At 40.5% G+C, this 16612-nt stretch overlaps 2 long non-coding RNA genes across 3 annotated transcripts in view; both read right to left on the bottom strand.

The window, feature by feature from the left end:
* The window catches only part of LOC100521654, a 132390-nt gene that overhangs the window by 8050 nt on the left and 107728 nt on the right, over positions 1–16612 (bottom strand). The window lies entirely within an intron of this gene.
* Positions 12648–15669, bottom strand: LOC106509367. The gene is made up of 2 exons (XR_002341495.1): positions 15618–15669; positions 12648–12927 (listed from the first exon to the last, which is right to left on the bottom strand). It is a non-coding gene; the product is annotated as an uncharacterized LOC106509367 (long non-coding RNA).

A 16612-nucleotide genomic window follows, 5' to 3' on the forward strand; every position in this document is an offset into this window, starting at 1 on the left:
TTCTATTCCTAAGGCTGTAGGTCTGAAGAGTTCAGGGAAGAGAGAGCAGGTCACTGGCGTGCAAGGGACTTAGGGCAGGAAAGGGTATGAAAGGGAGGTGAGGTGAAAAGCCCACAATGCCTCCTGGGTGTGTGATTAACTACATAGATATCTCACTCTCACATCCCTGGGGGGACAAGGTTTGGCTCCAGCCCATGGGCTGGGCTTATGTTTGCTCTGTTTCACAATCCTCTTGGATCACCCAGGTCAGAAAACAACTCATTATCATATATATTGAAAAAATATTTCATCAAAAGAATCTCCTTTTTCAGTGGTATGAGGAAAAGAACAAGCCCTAAGTTGTGTGACCTTGGGCGTTTCTAGTACTTAGCTTCCGTGTACATTGGGGATGGCAAATAATGCCTACTTTCCTGACAAGATAGAGATGACAACCTGGGGTGCCCACTGGATTCCCATGCCCACTAGGGGTGGGTGGATTATTGGCTTCACCTCGCCCTTGTCAACAGCCCTTGTCATTATTCAACGCATTTCTAAATCCTACAAGTGAAAAAAGTCTCACATTTCCAAATGTGTGTTTACTAACACCAATAAGCAAGTAGATTAACTATGACTTGAACCCAGCCAGAACCCAGACTGGGACTTGAACCACAGCTTTAAATTAGAATCACTCACCCACTGTCTGGACTTACTGAGGTTCAGGTTCTTTGTGCCTCAGTGCAGAAGGAAGTCAGTGAGAGACAAAGTGATAGGTAAGAAATAGACTTATTAAGATAGGACACTCGTGAAAGATGCAAGTGGGCAGGCAAGAAGGCTCTGCCCTGAGGATTAGGTGGGCTACAGTTTTATCATCCAAGGGGGAGTTGGGGTGGGAAAAGATTGCCTCTTCTTTTTTCTTTGACCGGTAGCTCCTTCTTGGTATATGGTAAGAGAGTATTTGACTCTGTAAGGTCAAACTAGGAGTGCAGGGTGCTTATTCAAATCAGCAGAAGGGTGGTCCTTAAACTCCCACCCTTGAAGTTCCCCTTGTGGCTCAGCAGGAACGAATCCGACTAGTATCCATGAGGATGCAGGTTTGATCCTTGGCCTTGGCTCACTGGATTAAGGATTCGGCATTACCCTGAGCTGTTGTGTAGGTCGCAGACATGCCTCAGATCTCTAGCCTGGGGACTTCCATATGCCATGAAAGCAGCCCTAAAAAAAACCCCCCAAAAACTCCTGCCCTTGGTCTGACCCTAAATGCTGGCCTCACCCCATCCTCTACCCAATGATCTAAGGCATATCTGGCACCTCCACTAGTTAAGCAAGCCTGCCTCATTCTGATGCCTTGAGCAATTATTTACTTACAATGGTCTTCCAAAGTTCCCTAGGTTTCCCTCTCTATCTATGGTCCCTTACTGGGGCTTCTACCACTACCTGTGTAACCATCCTACTCCATCCCTATCAATAGGAACCTCCAATTTGTAACTAGGTGGTCAGAAGAGAAGTAACAACCTGGACTTGTATTTGGTATCCGAAGTGGGGGCCGTCTTGTGGGACTCAGTCTGTGGCGCCTGATGCTATCTGCCAGTAGATGGTGTTGATAGGGACAGTGAGTTAAGGATCTGGCATTGCCAAAGCTGTAGCATAGGTTACAACTGAGGTTCCTGGCAGCTCTATATGCCCATGGGGTGGCTGAAAAAGGAGAAAAAAAAAAAAATCACAGGCCACTGACAACTGACTCAACCTTCAGCCCTCTCTCCTCCCTAGAAGTGGGCAGAGGGTTGCGACTGAACGTTTCAACACTCCAATCATGGTTGGTTCTGCTGGCAACCAGCGCCCATCTTTAGGAGTTTTCCAAAAGCCACTTCATTAACATAAACTCAGCAGTGGCTGAATGGGGCTTGGCCTGAATAACCAGACACTCCTTTCACCTTTATGCCTCTGGAGCTATTTCAGGAACTGATCACGAAAGAGTGGCTATTACAACAAACGATGCCCCCTCCCATTGTTTTTTTCAACTAGGAAATTCCAACAGCTTGGAAATCTGTGAAGCAGGAACAGCGGAGGAAGACAAAACATATGTTTCTCGTTGTAAATCACAATATCATGCATTGTTTTGAGGCAGGAAGGGGTCTGGGCAGAACATTTAGAAGAATGACAGAGCTGATGGGGATACCCCCTCAAAATGGGGTAGTAGGCTCACGGTGGCAGAGGGTTTGACTTCCAGTAGACTTTGAGCCTCATTATACATCCATTGTAATATATTAGCATGTTAAATACACATTTACAAGAGCCTTGACTGTTCTGAGGCTGATCATAAAGGGCCAAAAAGTGGGCAATGGCCCCATTCTTATAAATTTTCACCCCTTCCCGAAAATAATTGGAATAATCTGCCCACTTGTTAGCCTATGAAATTACCCATAGGTAAATGGATAAATAAAATCTAACAACGCCCACATCTCAGGGCCTCGCTTACTTTCTAAGATGGTCATATTCTGCCCATGTAATGTTTATCTCTCTATTTATTTCATTTATTTATTTGTTTGTTCATTTGTCTTTCTTTTTCTTTTTATTTTATTATTATTATTACTACTATTTTTTTGTCTTTTTGCTATTTCTTGGGCCGCTCCCGAGGCATATGGAGGTTCCCAGGCAAGGGGTCGAATCAGAGCTGTAGCCACCGGCCTACGCCAGAGCCACAGCAATGCGGGATCCGAGCCCCATCTGCAACTTACCCCACAGCTCAGGGCAACGCCAGATCATCAACCCACTGAGCAAGGGCAGGGATCGAACCTGCAACCTCATGGTTCCTAGTTGGATTCGTTAACCACTGCGCCACGATAGGAACTCCTCTTTTCTTTTTCTTTTTTTTTTTTTTTTTGTCTTTTTAGGGCCGCACCTGTAGCACATGGAGCTTCCCAGGCTGGGGATCTAATTGGAGCTGTCGTTGCCGGCCTAAGCCACAGCCACAGCAAGGTCAGATCCAAGCCGCATCTGAGACCTACACCACAGCCCAGGGCAATGCCGGATCCTTAACCCGCTGAGCGAGGCCAGGGATGGAACCCGAAACCTCATGGTTCCTAGTTGGATTTGTTTCTGCTGCACCACGACGGGAACTCCCTGCTTCTTTTTTTTTAAGGGCCACACCTGAAAGTTCCCAGGCTAGGGGTCAAATTGGGGGAGCCAGCCATGGCAATGCTGGGTCCTTAAGCCAATGAGAGAAGGCCGGAGATCAACCTTCATCCTCATGAGTACTAGTCAGTTTCATAACCTGCTGAGCCACAATGGGAACTCCAAATGTGTATCTCTTTATTTTATTTTATTTTTTTAGGGCTACATCCATGGCATACGGAAGTTCCCAGGCTAGGGATCAAATTGGAGCCATAGCTGCTGACCTATGCCACAGCCACAGTAACACAGGATCCCAAGCCGTATCTGTGACCTACAGCACAGCTCATGGCAACACTGGATCCTTAACTCATTGAGCAGGGCCAGGGATCGAACCTCCATCCCCGTGGTCACCATTTGGGCTCATTACCGCTGAGCCAAACAGGAACTCCCTGTATCTCTTTAAATAAACTCTCTTTCACTTTGTTATGGCTGGCTCTTGAATTCTTTCCTGTGCTAAGCCAAGGACCCTCACTTGGTGGCCTGTCTCAGGAATTCGCCCAAGACCTGGAGTATGACAATTCTCTTGTTCTCCCTTCTCCTGCAACAGTTTTAATTTGGATTTTTTTGAGGCTGAAGTTTTTTTTCCAATGTTTATTTGCCATTTATATGTTTTGCTTTTGTACATTGCCTGTTCATGTCTTTGCTCACGGGTATAATTCTTTTTATTTTAATAATCTGTAAAATGTTATTACAAGGTTATTAGTATACAGTGATTAACCCTTCTCAAAATACATTTACTGGTATAGTATGGATAATTTCAAACATGTGAAAAGACAGAATATGAACTTCCATAACTCATGTCCACTCTTGTTTCATCTATACCACTATCCACATCCCCTTTCCTGAATTATTTTGAAGCAAATCACAGGAAACATCATTTTATCTGTCAAGTATTTCAGCATGTATATCTAAAATTATACTGGCTCTGAAACTGAGCAGGGTCCCACCCAAATACAAATTTTTCTGTGTCCCCCGTTTCTTGTTTGTAGGAAATAGGCTTCATTCAGCCTCCTAAGACCTTCCCTGAGTTCCAAGGGGCAGATCCAAATAGTTACTAACCCAGGAAGTGAGGGAATGCAGAAACAAAGGAGAAGAAATCAGGAAATAATAGTGTGGGAGTTCCCACTGTGGCAGAGTGGGTTAAGAATCTGACTGCAGGAGTTCCCATTGTATCTCAACAGGTTAAGAACACAGCTAGCATCCAGGAGCATGTGAGTTCCACCCCTGGTGAGGCCACTCAGTGGGTAAAAGGGTCTGGCGTTGCTGTGGCTATGCCATAGGCCAGTTGCTGCAGCTCGGATTCTGACCCCTAGTCTGGGAAATTCCTGGGAAATTTCCTTTCCATTAGGAAAACAAAAAACAAACCAAAAAATGAACACAATTGTAGTGGCTCAGTTCTCTGCTGATGAGAGGGTTCAATCCCCAGCCTGGTGAGGTGGGTTAAAGGATCTAGCGTTTCGGCAGCTGCAGTGTAGGTCACAGCTATAGCCTGGATTCAGTCTCTGGTCCAGGAACTTCCATGTGCCAGTCGCGCAGCCATAAATTTTTTTTTTTTTTTAAAAAGAAACAACAGGAGTTCCTGTCGTGGTGCAGTGGCTAACAAATCCGACTAGGACCCATGAGGTTGCAGGTTCAGTCCCTGCCCTTGCTCAGTGGGTTAAGGATCCGGCGTTGCCGTGAACTGTGGTGTAGGTTGCAGACGCGGCTCGGATCCCGCGTTGCTGTGGCTATGGTGTAGGCCAGCAGCTACAGCTCTGATTCAACCCCTAGCCTGGGCACCTCCATATGCCAAGGGTGTGGCCCTAGAAAGACACACAAAAAACTTTTTAAAATAAAAAAAAATAAAATAAACAATAGTGCAGCAGTTAAGTCCTGGTTCCTCCTCAAGGGATATGCAATATCTTTGAGCGCTTCTACCAAAACCAAGGCCCCACCTAGGTGGAAGATGGTTACAGCAGGCTGAGCACAATCCTGGATCACCATCCTGTCACCTCACAGTCAATCAATCCGAAGAAAGTCTCACACCCTGCAGTCCTCACCCCTAACTTTGCCTGTAAGAACTCCTCCATGAAAACCCGGTTTTTTTGAGCATTCGTCACCCATTCTCCTTGCTTGGCTGTGCAATAAACCTTTCTCTGCTCCAAATGCTGATGTTTTTGTTTGGCCTCACTGTGCCTCTGGCACATGAACCTGGCATTTGGAACAGCTCTTTTGAAAACTATAATGCTACTACATCACACAGCACAAATGTTTTTTATCTTTGAAATTTTCAAGCATACATACATGGAAGATTCATCAAATTGAGAACACTTTGATGACCAGGTAAAATAGACAAGAAAGTAGAATTACATGAAAAAAGTTTACAAGCTGCGAAAATGGCTATTGAGGTAACTACCCAAAGAACTACTGGAAGTGAGTTGCTAAAAATGTATGTAAAATCAGCCACGAGACTGACCACAAAGGAGTCATGAGAAATATGTGTAAACCAGGTCCGTTTAGGAGAAAACATTCCACTTTCTGAATACCACCAGGGAGACAAAAAAAAAGAAATAGAAAATGTGAATATTCTTATGGTGAAATAGCTTCCTTCTTGGAGCACTTTGTTTATAGTTAGACACAAAGGGAAAAAACTGCTCTTGGTTCAAGCACACTTGTCTTAAATGAAATTCAGAGGGGAAGGGAAAATATGGGTGCAAATGAGAATAGCTCTTTGACGCCAATTATCTGAAAATAAAATTTTGAAACTTCAGTTTTGGGGAGTTCCCAATGTGGCACAGAGGAAAGGAACCTGACTAGGATCCATGATGATGCAGGTTCCATTCCTGGCCTCGTTCAATGGGTCGGGGATCCGGCATTGCTGTGAGCTGTGGTGTAGGTTCCAGACAAGACTCAGTTCCTGCATTGCTGTGGCTCTGGCGTAGGCCAGCAGCTGTAGCTCTGATTTGACCCCTAGCCTGGGAACCTCCATGTGCCGCAGGTGCAGCTCTAAAAAGCAAAAAAAATAAAATAAAATAAAAATAAATAAAAAAAAGAAAAGGAAAAGAAACTTGAGTTTTTTGTTAGGGATAAATAAATAATCCTTGTGCGAGTTTATGTGTAGTCCTTAGGGTTCTGTTTTTTTATTACCAAATCATACACTCACTGTCCCTTAGACTTTTTTTTTCCTTCAGAATTGTCTTATTTATATTTTCTGGAGTTCCCACTGTGGCTCAGTGGCTAACAAATCCGACTAGTGTCCATGCGGATGTGGGTTCAATCCCTGGCTTTGCTCAGTGGGTTAAGGATCTGGCTTTGCCGTGAGCTGTCGCGTAGGTCGAGGATGAGGCTCGGATCCCAAATTGCTGTGGCTGTGGTGTAGGTCGGCAGCTACAGCTCTGATTAGACCCCTAGCCTGGGAACCTCCATATGCCGCGGGTGCGGCCCTAAAAAAACAAACAAAAAAAGTATAACAATATTCTGCACTTTGTCATACATATATATGCGCGTGTGTTTTAAAAAAGATATGCACAAATGCTCACTCTTTCTATAAGTTACTTAACATAGGTCTCTGCACTTTGTCATACATATATATGTGCGTGTGTTTTAAAAAAGATATGCACAAATGCTCACTCTTTCTATAAGTTACTTAACATAGGTCTCTTTTTAGTTTGAATTCGTAGGGAGACCAAAGGGCTCAGTTTTAATATTTTCACAAGTCCCTCATAAATAAGATGCTCAGGGAATTCCCTTTGTGGCTCAGCAGTTAATGAACCCAGTTAGGATCCATGAGGATGAGATTTCGATCCCTGGCCTTGCTCAGTAGGTTAAGGATCTGGCGTTGTGTTGAGCTGTGGTGTAGATTACAGACGAGGCTCAGATCCCAAATTGCTGTGGCTGTGGTGTGGGCCAGCAGCTGTAGCTCCAATTCAACCCCTAGACTGGGAACTTCCGTATGCCACAGGTGTGGCCCCAAAAAGCAAAACACAAACAAAACTTCTCATTCATCATTTCATGAATGAGGTATTTTAATCCTTTAATGGGAATATGAAAAAGATGATTTCTAAAACTAAGAATATATATTATTCATGTAAAGTGTTTAATAAACTGGGCTGAACATAAAAGACCTTGGTTTTTTTTTGTTTTTTGTCTTTTGTCTTTTTGTTGTTGTTGTTGTTGTTGCTATTTCTTGGGCCGCTCCCGCGGCATATGGAGATTCCCAGGCTAGGGGTCGAATCGGAGCTGTAGCCACCAGCCTACGCCAGAGCCACAGCAACTCGGGATCCGAGCCGCGTCTGCAACCTACACCACAGCTCACGGCAATGCCGGATCGTTAACCCACTGAGCAAGGCCAGGGATCGAACCCGCAACCTCATGGTTCCTAGTCGGATTCGTTAACCACTGCGCCACGACAGGAACTCCAAAAGACCTTGTTTTTAAAAACCCAATTAATTGCACATTATAGAGGAAAACAACAAAAAAATCGTGGACAAGATTATAGATTTTTTTTGTCTTTTTTTAAGGGCCACACCTAGGGGTTGAATCAGAGCTGTAGCTGCCAGCCTACACCACAGCCACAGCACCAGATCCAAGCCTCATCTGTAACCCACACCCCAGGCCACAGCCATGCCGGATCCTTAACTCAAAGAGTGAGGCCAGGGATTCAACCTGCATTCTCATGGATCCGATTTGGATTTGTTATCGCTGAGCCACGATGGGAACTCCAAGAATATAATTTTTTGGGTTTTTTTTTTTTGCTTTTTAGGGCCACACCCACAGCATGTGGAGGTTCCCAGGCTAGGGGTCGAATTGGAGCTATAGCTGCCAGCTTACCCCACAGCCACAGCAACACCAGATCCAAGCTCACGGCAACGCTGGATGCTTAACCCAGTGATTGAGGCCAGGGATTGAACCCTCGTCCTCATGGATACTAGTTGGATTCATTTCCACTGAGCCACCACGGGAACCCCCAAGAATATAATTTTTGAATCCAGGTTTCCAAGTATATAGAAGACATGGTTTTAAAATGTTTGAACACTACCTCTAACATTTTTCTACTTTACTTTCAAAAAGTTAACTGATACTGAAAATCTATACAATTATTTTAATAATTCTTTTTCCTGTTTGGATACTTCCTTGATGTTTTAAGGGTTGGTCAAATTTGGAAGTGCAAAGTTGGAGACCTTGGAATTAACTCATTCTTTCTTTTAATCATGAAATGAAAATTTCAGGGCACCAAGATAGAGATGAATGAAAGAATTTCATAGGCTCTTTATTCCCTATGGAATATGGGTTCAAACACTAATCAGATGACCTGTATTATCCTCCCTGCTTCAAGGTGGAAATATTCAAGAGTCTAAGCGGCCCTGAACTCCTGCTCTGGGGCTACTCAACCAATAAGATGGGAAATTTTATGTGCAGGCTATACCTGAGATGAGATATTCTGACCCTTCCTGTACATCAGGGAATGTGCTGTGGATCCATGTTTAATTATAACTTTGCCCTTGTTGACACCTCGTTTCAACTCTCTTCTGATTTGAGGCACAAATGAGTAAGAGTCCTCCTAATCTGATTTAGAGAGATTTTTTAAATAAGTCAAACCGAAGGGTGTCAGTTTGGGGATTTGCAAACATTAGTCAATATCCTTCTGGGTGAGTATAATCCCTGTTTTATAGTAAAAGGAAACGGTGAACTTAGTCTACCTTGGTGCTAAAGAACACTGGTCTTAAATTTTAATCACTTCCATCTCTGATGAGAAGAAAACAGACATGGAGGTGGCAGATTTTTAGATCTCATTTGCACAAGATCACAAAAATCCCTTTCACCCCTTATTTATCAATGAGATAGTGAATAATTTATTCTTTTAACTGCCAGTTTCAAAAAAAATAAAAGCAAAAAAATTAGTGTATACTCTATTGTAATCTGCTTTTGCACTTAAAAGAGTAAACAAGTTCTATTTTCTATATAAGTTTAATGGCTTGACAGATTCTATGAATGGATATACCATAGATAGTTCTAAACAATATTCTTGTGCTTGCTTCTGCAGTACAATATACTAAAATTGGAGCGATATAGAGAAGATTAGCATGGCCCCTATGTAAGGATGACACGTAAAGTTATGAAGCATTCTATATTTTTGGAATGGGAGAGAATAGTTTCAAACGATGCAACTGATAAGGGCTTAATCTTTAAACTATATAAACAACTTATACAACTCAACAGCAAAAAAACCAACAACCCAATGGAAAAATGGGCAAAAGACCTGAACAGACATTTCTCCAAAGAAGATATACAGATGGCCAACAACATATGAAAAAATGCTCAACATCACTAATTATTAGAGAAATGCAAATCAAAACCTCTATGAGGTACCACCTCACACCAATCAGAATGGCCATCATTAACAAGTCCACAAATAACAAATACTGGAGGGGATGTGGTGAAAATGGAACCCTACTACATTGTTGGTGGGAATGTAAATTGGTATAACCACTATGGAAAATAGTATGGAAGTAAATCAGAAAACTAAACATAGAACTACCATATGACCCAGCAATCCCACTCTTGGACATATATCTGGACAAAAATTTCCTTGAAAAAGATATATGCACCTGTATGTTCATTGCAGCACTATTCACAATAGTCAAGACCTGAAAACAACCTAGATGTCCATCAACAGATGAATGGATTAAGAAAATGTGGTATATATAGACAATGGAATACTACTCAGCCATAAAAAAGAATGAAACAATGATATTTGCAGCAACATGGATGGAACCAGAAACTCTCATAATAAGTGAAGTCACTTATATCTGGAATCTAACATATGGCACAAATAAACCTTTCCACAGAAAAGAAACCCATGGATTTCGAGAACAGACTTGTGGTTGCCAAGGGGGAGGGGGAGGGAGTGGGATGGACTGGGAATCTAGGGTTAATAGATGCAAAGTTTTGCATTTGGAATGGATAAGCAATGAGATCCTGCTCTATAGCACTGGGAACTATATATAGTACTTTGCTGTACAGTAGAAAACTGACAGACCACTGTAAACCAGCTAGAACGGAAAAAATAAAAAATCATTTAAAAAATAATAAATAATGCTGAAACCAACACTCTAGTACGTCTTTATACACATCTGATTATTTCTTTATATTAAATTCTTAGAAATGCAACTACTGAGATGTGTCGCAAATATTTTTTTCCCAGACTTTGGCTTACCATTTCATTTTTTAAAAGTGTATTATTATTATAATTATTGGCTGCACTTGCGGCATGTGGAAGTTCCAGGACCAGGGATCAAACCCGCACCACAGCAGTGACCCAAGCTGCTGCAGTGATGCCAGATCCTTAACCCCCTATGTCACAAGAGAATTTCTTCAGAGTGTATTCTGATGAGGAAGTTTTTAATTTTGATGAAATACTATTATCAATTTTTTCTTTTATACTTCCTACTTTTTGTCTTATCTAAGAAGTCTTTGAATTACCCAAGATCACAAAGACTTTTCTCCTGTTTTCTCCTAGAAATTTTCTCTTATGTTTAGATTTATGACCCATTTCAAATTAATTTTTGTGAGTAGAATGAGGCTAGGGACAAGGCTCATCATTTTGCATATGGATACCCAACTATTCCAGCACCGTTTGTTGAAAAGATTATTTTTGTTGAATGACTTAGCCTGAAACTTTTATTGAGAGTTACTCAATGTTACTTGTGTACATTTGCACTTTGTCTCATTGGCTTTTCATTATGTTAAAATTATACTTAGATTACTGTAGTTTTAAAGTAAGTCTTAAAATCACATAGCGCAAATTCTCTTTGTTCTTCTTGTCTTAGCTGCTCTAGCCTTTGTACTTCCATATAAATTTTAGCCTCTTGAATTATCTATGTGGGGAGGGGGAGAGGCCTCACCCCTACTGGTATTGTAATTGGGATTTCTTTAGATCTGCAGAAAAATTTGACAAGAGGTGAAATCTTAACAATATTGTGTATTTCATGAACATGGTAACTTTCTCATTATTTAGATATTCTTTAGTTTCTCTCAGCAACTTGAGCATATTGGTCTTGCACACACCTTGTTAAATATATCCTTAAGTATTTCATGTTTACTGGTGATACTTAAATGTTTTTATTTCTTAATTTCAACTTACAATTTGTTGCTAGGACACAAGCATTTTTAAGGCTGTTGCTAAATACTGTCCTTTATAAAGGTCATACCAATTTGTATACCCAACAACATATGAGAATGCCTGTTTGACCACACTTTTTTAAGTGCTGATCTCGTTTAAATTTTTTCCAAGTGTGGTAGACTTAAAAGATAGTTCTACTCTTTGAATTTACTTTAACTATTGGAGAATTATGTTTTCTTTTGGGGAAGATTTATTGTTGGACCTCAGGCACAGAAAGTCTGATCGTATGCAATGGTTGGTCTTTTAGTTTCTTTCACCTCATTTCCCACTCCTGTTCTCTCTCCTTATCCTTCTATGGGCAACTTTTCCGTCATCCTTAGGAAACCATCATATGTATGACATGTTTTTGAATATTTTCTTATAAGACATTTTTGTGTCCATGTATTTTGTTATTTTTTTTGCTTTTTAGGGCCACACTCATAGCATATGGAAGTTCCCAGACTAGGGGCCAAGTTGGAGCTGTAGCGGCCTGCCTACACCATAGCCACAGCCACGTGGGATCTTTGAGCCACTGAGTCCAGAGGTTGAACCCACCGCCTCATGAATACTAGTCGTATTTGTTTCTGCTGCACCACAAGGGGAACACCTGTCCATATGTTTTTAAATGCATACAAATGCTATTACATTATCGATTTCATTATTACTTTCACTAAATACCGTATTTTCAAAAAAAATATGTTACATGATGGGTACACATAGTACTTTGCTTCTATCTAAAGCATAGTTCTATATATGTGCTCTCACCGTATTTTACCTATTCTCCCACTTCCCCAAAGGGATTAAGCATTCCAGGTTGGCTCTAAGCATCTGCCACCAAAAACAATGAGATCAATATTCACAATTTTGTCCCTTTGGAGACCTGTGTTAAGTCATACATACCCAGAAACAGTTTATTAATATCTGTATTCATTTAACTGAACTCCGCCAGGTTGCTCTCCAGAATGGTCCTACCACTTTATATTCTCAGCACCAGTGTACGTGGGTTCCTACCTTCTCATCTCTATCAACACTTGATTTATTTACTCTTCAAACTTTTTTAGTCTTCTGGGTATAGAGATATTTTACTGTGGCTTTTTTTCTGAACACCTATGATTACTAATGAGTTTGAGTACATCTTTCTACGTTGTAATCTTGGTGCATTTTTCTATTGGTCTTGTTTTTTTTGTTTGATGATCTAGGCATTCCTTGTTATATCACAGATACTAGTTCCTTATTGGATTGACTTGCAAATGTATTCACCAATACTCTTTTCTATCATAAATTATGAAATTTGTTTCTCAGTATTTTTACAGTTATCTACGGATGCATAATGAAGCACTCAAAACCTCAGAAGTTTAAAAAAAAAAACCATTTTATTTTGCTCATCACGTCATTGGTCAAAAATTGGGAGGGGCTCCAACTGGGCAGTTCACCTGATTTGCGCAGCAATAGTCAAGGCAGTGCGGCTGGAGGATCCATTTCCAAAATGTCTTCTTCACTTACACTTCACTTGTGGTTTCTTGGTGCTTCTTCAATTCTCTACTTGATATCTCATCCTCCAGGGCCTCTTTTCATGACCTTGGGCTTCTGACAATGTAGTGCTTTCAGGGTAATTACACTTCTTACATAGTGGCTGGCTTCCATAAGACAGGAAGAAGTTGTCAGGCGAGATAAAAGCAACAACTGGAACTTCTACCATATTCTCCTGGTCTAAGCAGTCAAAGGCCCTACCCAAAATCAAGGAAGTAGAGAGATGCTACCTTTTGATGAAAGTGATATCACACTGCAGAAGAGCATGCGAGCTGGAAGATGTTGTGGCCAACTTTGGAAAACAGTCTGCCACATTATTAATTGATTTTTTTTCTTTTGTGAATTGTCAAACCATGGCTTAGCCTTTCCATCTTTTCCTACTGATTTATAAAAACTTACATCACATATCTCAAAACTTCTCATTTATAAAAATTACGTTTTTTCCAAGTTTTTCTCCTCAGGTAGCAAAATATGACAGCTTCATTTACTTCACTATTAGTTTCCCTCTAAACAGCCCCGCCTTTTCTTCTTTTTACAGCCACATGGCATACGCAAGTTTCCAGGCCAGGGGTCAAACTGGAGCTGCAGCTGCAGCCTATACTACAGCCACGGCACGGTAACACCAGATCGCAGTTGCACCTATGACCTACACTGCAGCTTGCAGCAACACTGGATCCTTAATCCACTGAACAAGGCCAGGATCAAACCCACATCCACAAAGAGACAACGTCGGGACCTTAACCTGCACAGCCACAATGGGAACTCTTAAAAACCTTTTGTTATGATAAAAAAAATTACTTCAATCTATGTGTGTCAAAAAATTAATGCTACATCTTATAGGATCTTACCAAGGAATAAGCCATTTCCTAAATATCTTTAAGGGGAGTTCCCGTTGTGGCTCAGTGGAAACAAATCTGACTAGCATCCATGAGGATGCAGGTTTGATCCCTGGCCTCGCTCAGTGGGTTAAGGATCTGGCATTGCTGTGGCTGTAGTATAGGCTGGCAGCTGTGGCTCCAATTTGCCCCCTTGCCTGCGAATCTCCATATGCTGTGGGTGTGGCCTTAAAAAGACCCGGAAAAAAAACCCAAAAAAACTTTAGATTAACCCTATTACATTAAAAATTCAAATTCTACAACAGAGTAATTATAAGAAATGGCACAAAAAGTTTAAAATCACTGATGTCTTCATTTTAACTTTCTAGTACAATGGGCCTTTTCTTTTCCCTCATAAACTGCATATACTTTATACCTTTGGACAATACTAAAATAAAAAGGAACATGTCACCCACTCTTTTAATACAATTTCATTGACAATATGGCTCTCACCCCCTCAAAAAACTTATTTTAAAAAAAGCAAACTATGAAAGACATACACAAATAGTTTTTTGGGGGGTTAGTAAACACACAGAATTGCATTCTTCTGTTATGTGAATTCAAAGACTTCTAATAGTCTCAGTAAAACTTCTCACAAATATGTATTTCATGAGTGTCAAGCAAGAAGTAATAATGTCTTCAGATAAACTTGTTTGAAATACAAGTCATGCATCTCTTCATTTAACTAAAGACTATTAATTACAGAAAAGCAAATTAAAGTCATATGCCCTGGACTTTTTTGCAGGCCAAATTCAGGCACTTTGTGCTCAGGTTTAAGGTAGTTATTAACTCACTTTTCCCCAGCACAGAAAATATAATAAGTATAGCATTTTTATTAAAAAAAACTGTAATATGACAAGAATCCTTTATGAAAATGTCCTTATTATGACTATTTCAGATAAAAATCGCTTTTAAAGTTGAAGCAAATTAATTTGGAAAAACAAATTCCAAACTAAAGTGTCATTTAAGTGTGGAACCGAAAGGCACATGGAGGCAGAAAGTTAAACAAAAAGAAAAACAAGGCAGACAGAGGACAGAGCAAATGATCTCTTAAGGTCTTCTGAAGCTTTAACATGTAGCTAGAGTGCTTTAAGTGGCAGGATATATGACATGTACGCGCATGATCTTGTTTTCTTCCTGACTGAAATGAATTAGTATTTTAAAATTTAGACACAGGTTTTTTGTTTTTTTGTGTTTTTTTGGTCTTTTCTAGGGCTGCGCCTGGGGCATGTGGAGATTCCCAGGCTAGGGGTCCAATCGGAGCTGTAGCTGCTGGCCTACGACACAGCCACAGCCACACCAGATCCAAGCCATGTCTGTGACCTACACCATAGCTCATGGCAACGCCGCATCCATAACCCACTGAGCAAGGCCAGGGACCGAACTGGCAAGCTCATGGTTCCTAGTAGGATTCATTAACCACTGAGCCACGACGGGAACCCCTAGACACAGTATTTTCAAGTAATTGTTGGGTTTGCTGTGTCTTGCCCATACAAATCATATGCCTAACACTCTGGCTTAAAAAAAAAATAAGGTCCAGGAGAGCAGAGATAATATATTCTGTCCTGGAAATATATATAGGAAGAAGAATCAAAAAATAAAACTCATTGACGGGCATGGAAAAAATTTAAATACCTTTCCTCTTTCTCCCAGAAACATTATAATCCTTCAAGAAAATGGAGGTGAGCAGTGGAGATATACTCTATGTTTAAGAGTCTTGCAATCTAAAAACAAATGTATTAAACTCAAAAAACAACATACACATACAAGGGCATAAACTACAATCAATAATTCTTCCTCTCCAAATAATGTAAATGAAAAATAAGGGCAAATTCTGAATCAGTGATTTGTTGTCTTCTATATGCAGTTTTGCCTCTCCTAAATGTTCACAGATACAGAAATACATTAATAAGAGAGCTTACTCAGTGGGTGAAGGATCCAGCGTTGCTGAGCGCTGTGGTGTAGGTTGCAGACGCGGCTTGGATCCCGCGTTGCTGTGGCTCTGGCGTAGGCTGGTAGCTACAGCTTCGATTGGACCCCTGGCCTGGGAACCCAAGGCAAAAAGACCAAAAAAAAAAAAAAAAAAAAAAAAGGGAGAGCTTACTTTCAGCAAAATGAACAATTCTGTATAGGAAATAATTAGAACGGACTTGAGTAAAAGCCTCAAACAAATATTCCTTCCCCCCCGCCAAATATTACCAAATTTTGGCTACAATCTAAAATGAAATCTTAAGTTTTTATTATCTTCCAAATTCTATTATAGCATACCTCGAACATATTGCAGGTTTGGTTTCAGGCCACCGTAATAAAGAGAATATTATAATAAAGCAAGTCACACAAATTTTTTTGGTTCCTTAGTGCACATAAAAGTAATGTTCACACTGTACTGTAGTCAATTACATGTGCAATAGCAACATGTCTAAAAAATGTACAGACCTTAACTAAAAAATATTTGATTGCTAAAAAATGCTAACCATTGTCTAAGCCTTCAGTCAGTCACAGCAGTAACATCAAAGATCACTGATTACCATAACAAACATAACGATCATAAAAAAAGTCTGAAATACTGTGAGAATTATAAAAGTGTGACATGAAGACACAAGGCAAGCAAATGCATTTGGAAAAATGGTACTGACAGCCTTGCTAAATGCATGGTTGCAACAAATCTTCAATTTGTTAAAAAAACCCAAAAAACCAAAAAAACAAAGAAATCCCCACAAAAAACCTCAGCATTTGCAAAGTGCAATAAAGTGAAGCACAATAAAACAAAGTATGCCTATATCTGGAACTAAGTTTGTGTTTCTTTTTGAAAGAACAGCAGAACCAAAGGCTTTCACTTATAACACCTAGGTCAGGAAAGTTTCTCTTTGCTTTATCTCATTGAAAGGAGTTTCATCAAACCACGGGAAGTCTAAGT

The sequence above is a fragment of the Sus scrofa genome, chromosome 2 (genome assembly GCF_000003025.6).
Source record: "Sus scrofa isolate TJ Tabasco breed Duroc chromosome 2, Sscrofa11.1, whole genome shotgun sequence".
In the NCBI taxonomy this organism is placed as follows: domain Eukaryota; kingdom Metazoa; phylum Chordata; class Mammalia; order Artiodactyla; family Suidae; genus Sus; species Sus scrofa.